Source organism: Cebidichthys violaceus, unplaced genomic scaffold (genome assembly GCF_023349555.1).
Source record: "Cebidichthys violaceus isolate CVI_PGR_0920_01 unplaced genomic scaffold, fCebVio1.0.p SCAF_48, whole genome shotgun sequence".
Lineage (NCBI taxonomy): Eukaryota > Metazoa > Chordata > Actinopteri > Perciformes > Stichaeidae > Cebidichthys > Cebidichthys violaceus.
In genome coordinates this window covers 1,623,033-1,629,859 of record NW_027176683.1, presented here as the reverse complement: position 1 = coordinate 1,629,859, position 6,827 = coordinate 1,623,033, and positions in this window count along the sequence as shown.

Genomic DNA, 6,827 nt, shown 5'->3' with positions numbered 1-6,827 from the left:
TTTATATTATTATATTTAATATTTAATACACTGTTTATGTACTGCTCATTACATCAACAAATACACATTTATATTATATTTAATAATATTTAATACACTGTTTATGTACTGCTCATTACATCAACAAATACACATTTATATTAATATATTTAATATTTAATACACTGGTTATGTATGTTATATGTATTCCTGACAAAAGTAAATAAAATGTACACAACTACTGTACTGGAGGACATTTCTGAGGTACTTGTACTTCAACATATTGGTTTAGAATATAATTACACCAGCTGAAATCAGTGATCAATAAAATCAGTGAAGAAGAAGAGGAACAGGAAGTGACGTCAGACTCACCCTCAGCTGTCCAGCTGGTGAGTTGGTTGGTCGACGGACTGAGTCTGTTTGTCTTCAGTGTTTGTGGATTTAAACGATGAAAGTTTTACTTTAACTGTAACAGAGTATTTTTACTGAGTAGTAATAGTACTTTAACTATAACGGTCAGTACAGCATCAGGTATATATATATATATGTATATATATATATATACATATATATATATATATATATATATATATATATATATATATACATATATATATACATATATGTATATATATGTATATATATATATATACATATATATACATATACATATATATACATATATATATATATATAGGAGTGTATCCATCTCCTGGTGGACCAGCTGAACTTCTAAACTCACCTGCATTTGATAAGTATCTTGTTCTTACTCTTTAAACTGTACTTAGGCCTGTTTTAAAGGAACCTGCTTTGAACTGTCTCGATAGCTGTCCTTAGGCCTGTCTCAGTGGCCTCAGTTGTGAAGTGCTGTCTGAGTTTCTGCTTGTTTGAAACGGCTTGTTTGATCAAGCCTGGTTCACTGATTGCAAAGGAGGAGCTTCCACTCCTGGCAGACAATGAGCAATCAGTAGATAGCTGTACTTAACCACTGCTGGAAGCCTCAGCTTTCAAGCGTCTGGCAAACGAAGGCAACAGTTCCTCAGTTCTCCCCGTCCTCTTTCGAATTTCATGCTGTTACTGTCACTTATCCAGTCAAGTGTGAGGAATTTTAAGTTTTAAAGCATTCCTAGTGCTGGATATTATGTGTCACAGTGTGTTTAGGAAGTGTTAAACCAAGGAGTGTGGTCATTGAATGTATATTGAGTGTCTGTGATGGGGGTTTGAGGAATGTCAGAAGGTGTAAATCTGCGGGGGAAGAAGGTAGTTGACGGAGGTGTCTGCCCAGGACAATGGGTCAGGATCCAAGGGGGAGCTTATCAGATTTCAGCCAATCGTGGAGCTGATCGATAGGCTGAGGAATGTAACTTTGGGGGAACAAAAGGACTGTAAATCGGAGGAGAGAGTCAGACCTCCTCCTGACCATGATGCAGACATGCCTCGTGGCCCAGACGGGGCCTCACTTTCATGAAATGTATATGTTTGTTTTGTTATTAATAGTGTAATTCAGTTTGTAATTGTATAGCATCTGTTTGTTATTAAATATCTTTTGATTTGATTGTAAATCGGAACCAGCTGGTTATTTGATACGACTCTGTTGACGAAAAGTACAGTAGAGAGCGTGAGCAGCGGCCTTCCATAGCGAGAGAGGTAGAATCCCAACACAAGCTCACCATTGCTGTTGCGTATCGCCCACCAGGGCCTCTTGGTGACTTCCTGGAGGAGCTCGACACATTAGTCTGGCACTTCCATGACGACGGCTCGGCGCTCATCCTGCTCGGTGACTTCAACATCCAGACCGATAAGCTTGAACCTCTTCTTTCATTCCTCTCCTCCTTTAACCTTTACCACTCTTCTTCTCCTCCTACCCACAAGGCCGGCAACCAGCTGGACCTTATCTTCACTAGGCACTGTTCTACTGCTAACCTCTCTGTCACTCCCCTCCAGCTCTCTGACCACTATTTCATGTCCTACTCCCTCTCCCTATCCTCTGCCCCATCACTTCCTCCACCTACCCACATGGTTTCTACCCGGAGTCATCTCCGCTCCCTCTCCCCTGCTGATCTTTCCTCTTCTGTCACCTCTGCTCTCCCTGACCCTGAATCCTTCTCTCTCCTATCCCCTGACACTGCTACTGATCTTCTCCTTTCCACCCTTACTTCTTCTTTGGACAAACTCTGTTCCTTCACCTCCAGGCCTGCACGCCCAACTCCACCTGCCCCGTGGCTGTCGGACTCAGTGCGTACTGATAGACGGAGCCTAAGAGAGGCTGAGCGTAAATGGAGAAAAGGCAAACTCCCGGAGGACCTTCTTAACTTCAAAACTCTTCTTTCCACTATTTCCTCCTCTCTATCTACTGCTAAAGCTGCGTTCTTCCGCTCTAAAATTCTAACCTCTGCTTCCAATCCTAAAAAACTCTTTCAAACTTTCACTTCACTCCTCCAACCCCCACCCCCTCCTCCTACTTCCTCCCTTCTCCCTGATGATTTCGCCAACTTCTTTGACAAGAAGGTAAACAATATCAGATCCTCCTTCTCTCAGCCCCTCTCTCCCTGTCCAATCCTGCCCCCTCAGCTCTCCCTCCCATCTCCATGCCCCATCTTACCCTTTCTGGCTCCTCTCTCCCCTAACGAGGTCCTCAACCTTGTTACGTCTAACCGCCCCACCACGTGCTCCCTTGACCCGATCCCTTCCCCTCTTCTTCAGTCTATTGCGACTGAACTCCTTCCTTTCCTCACCCACCTCATCAACACATCTCTTGTTTCAGGATGCTTTCCCACGGCCTTCAAGACCGCCAGAGTCACCCCCCTTCTGAAGAAACCATCACTTGACCCCTCTGATGTCAAGAACTTTAGACCGGTCTCTCTTCTACCCTTTCTATCCAAAACATTTGAACGTGCTGTCTTTAATTTAACCAACTGTCTTCCTATCTCCACCAAAACAGCCTTTTGGATCCCCACCAGTCCGGGTTCAAAGTGGGTCACTCGACAGAGACGGCCCTCCTTGCGGTGAAAGAGTCGCTTCATGCCGCGAGAGCGAACTCTCTCTTCTCTGTCCTGATTCTCCTGGACTTGTCTGCGGCGTTTGACACTGTGAACCATCAAATCCTCCTCTCCACCCTCGAGGGGATGGGCGTCTCAGGCTCTGCACTCTCCCTGTTTGCATCCTACCTGACGGGTCGATCCTACCAGGTGACCTGGAGGGGGGCCGTGACGGAATCACGCATGCTGACTACGGGGGTTCCGCAAGGGTCAGTCCTGGGCCCCCTTCTCTTCTCGCTCTACACAACATCTCTGGGTTCTGTTATTCGCTCGCATGACTTCTCCTACCATTGTTATGCCGATGACACCCAGCTGGTCTTGTCATTTCCCCCCGGTGACACCCAAGTGGAGACACGCATCGCTGTGTGTTTGGCTGACATCTGGAAGTGGATGACGACACACCACCTCAAGCTCAACCTAGACAAAACCGAGCTACTGTTCCTCCCGGGGAAGGGTTGCCCGCACCGGGACCTGTCCATCACCATTGATGATACCGTGGTGACGCCAACTCGGACTGAGAGGAACCTGGGTGTGACCCTGGATGACCAACTGTCATTCTTGGCAAACATTTCATCCGTCACACGCTCCTGCAGATTCCTGCTCTACAACATCAGGAGGATTCGTCCCTTCCTGACTGACGAGACGGCGCAGGTTCTCATCCAGGCTCTTGTCATCTCCCGCCTGGACTACTGACACTCTCTACTCGCCGGAGCCCCGGCGTCAGCCATCAGACCTCTGGAGCTAGTCCAGAAAGCAGCAGCTCGCATGGTGTTCAATCGCCCCAAGTTCTCCCACACAACTTCCTTTCTCCGTTCTCTACACTGGCTACCTGTAAGAGCTCATCCAGTTTAAGACTCTGGTGCTAGAATACAGGGCAGTGAAAGGAACAGCTCCTTCCTATCTCCAGGCCATGGTCAAGCCTTACACCCCCGCCCGACCACTTCACTCTGCTGCCTCGTGGCGATCGGTCGCCCCGTCGCTCAGAGGTCCCTGCGGCCGATCGACCCGGTCACGGCTGTTTTCTGTCCTGGCCCCACAGTGGTGGAATGAACTTCCCATTGACGTCAGGACAGCGGAGTCGCTGCCCATCTTTCATCAGGCTGAAAACCCACCTCTTCAGGAAGTGCTACCCTGAGCCTTCCACTTAGCACTTATTGTTTTCATACTAGCTTGTTGCACTTATTGTATTCGTATTACTTATAGCACTAACTGTTTCTCTTGTTTCTGCCCTGTACCTTGGCTCTGAGTTATGCTCTGCTTCATGCTTTTAGATGCTTGTTTGGAAAAGGAAATGTACTTATGACTTCTGGTGACTAGTAGTTGTTTTGATTACCAATGTTGATGCACTTATTGTAAGTCGCTTTGGATAAAAGTGTCTGCTAAATGACTGTAATGTAAATGACTGTAATGTAATGTAATGTAATATTTATTTCTGTCTCAGAGTCAAACTTTTATCTAAAACTGATTCTAGTATTTAAGTACTTCTAATAATACTTCTAATAACCCTGAATTTAAAGACAACCACGGTGAGATGTTTAGATAAAGCTCTGTCGACCACACAGATATTTATAATACTAATATTTATAAATAATATTCTGTCCACACAACCTTTGTTTTATTAAATAACTAGAACTCTCTCCAGCAGGGGGCGATAAAGACTTCATCAGCGTGACTACAGGAGGAGAAGAGTCTCCTCTGACAGTGTTAAATAGAAATAGTTGAATATTTCTTTATTTATGCATATTTCATATTTGGTAAAAACTAAATGTTGCGTCACTTTACAACACGAGGAGATAAAAACACAAGAAAACGTAGATTTATAGTTTTTTGTTCACACTTTATTTTTGTCTTTTCATCACAGACTGGATCTGGATTGTCTGTCCCCTCAATAATAAATCAATCCTGAGACATATTCAGAGGTTCTTATGTCCATCTCTTCATAATAACCTTATATTAATAATAATAAGCTACGAGACACAGGTATTCTCTGAACACCATATCTGCTGTCATGTTAAATAGAGAAACACATGACTCAGGTGTATCATAGCCCAGAAGTTTGACTATAACCATATGGACAATACCCCAAAACTGTACAATTTCCGGACACAACCTAAATACATGAGTGGTCTACATTCACTGCCCACATTCCCTCAGACATGGTGGAACAATAGACATTAAAGAATCTGATTACATTCTTCCAATAATGTTCTCTCCAAGTACAACAGGATGTTCAACCATTCATCTCCTGTAATATTCAACCATTCATCTTCATCTTCTGTAATATTCAACCATTCACCTTCATCTTCTGTAACATTCAACCATTCATCTTCATCTTCTGTAATATTCAACCATTCATCTTCTGTAATATTCAACCATTCACATTCTGTAATATTCAACCATTCATCTTCTGTAATATTCAACCATTCACATTCTGTAATATTCAACCATTCATCTTCTGTAATATTCAACCATTCATCTTCATCTTCTGTAATATTCAACCATTCACATTCTGTAATATTCAACCATTCACCTTCATCTTCGGTAATATTCAACCATTCACCTTCTGTAATATTCAACCATTCATCTTCATCTTCTGTAATATTCAACCATTCATCTTCTGTAATATTCAACCATTCATCTTCTGTAATATTCAACCATTCATCTTCTGTAATATTCAACCATTCACATTCTGTAATATTCAACCATTCATCTTCTGTAATATTCAACCATTCACCTTCATCTTCTGTAATATTCAACCATTCATCTTCATCTTCTGTAATATTCAACCATTCATGTTCTGTAATATCCAACCATTCATCTTCTGTAATATTCAACCATTCACCTTCTGTAATATTCAACCATTCATCTTCTGTAATATTCAACCATTCATCTTCTGTAATATTCAACCATTCACGTTCTGTAATATTCAACCATTCATCTTCTGTGATATTCAACCATTCATCTTCTGTAATATTCAACCATTCACATTCTGTAATATTCAACCATTCACCTTCATCTTCGGTAATATTCAACCATTCACCTTCATCTTCTGTAATATTCAACCATTCATCTTCTGTAATATTCAACCATTCATCTTCTGTAATATTCAACCATTCATCTTCTGTAATATTCAACCATTCACATTCTGTAATATTCAACCATTCATCTTCTGTAATATTCAACCATTCACCTTCATCTTCTGTAATATTCAACCATTCATCTTCATCTTCTGTAATATTCAACCATTCACGTTCTGTAATATCCAACCATTCATCTTCTGTAATATTCAACCATTCACCTTCTGTAATATTCAACCATTCATCTTCTGTAATATTCAACCATTCATCTTCTGTAATATTCAACCATTCACGTTCTGTAATATTCAACCATTCATCTTCTGTGATATTCAACCATTCATCTTCTGTAATATTCAACCATTCATCTTCTGTAATATTCAACCATTCATCTTCATCTTCTGTAATATTCACACAAACATTTTGTTCCTGTTTCAGTTTTATATTAAATGTATTTCCTAATTTTTCCACCAGATGTTGATATAAAGTCGATATGATTCTATATTTCTTTGTAAACTATTATGGTTCTAATTATTCCATTTTTGTCCAAGTTCGTTTTGTGCTTCATTTCTCTGTCACAGAAGTCTCTTATAGATATCACATATGTGACGTTATTCTGGTTATTTAATATTTGTCTTTCAGCTCCTGGAAGCTCACAACACTCCCGTCTTTAATAACTGTGCATATTGCTGTTATTAAAGATGAAATCCATGGTTTGAACCTCAGATCGAGAGAT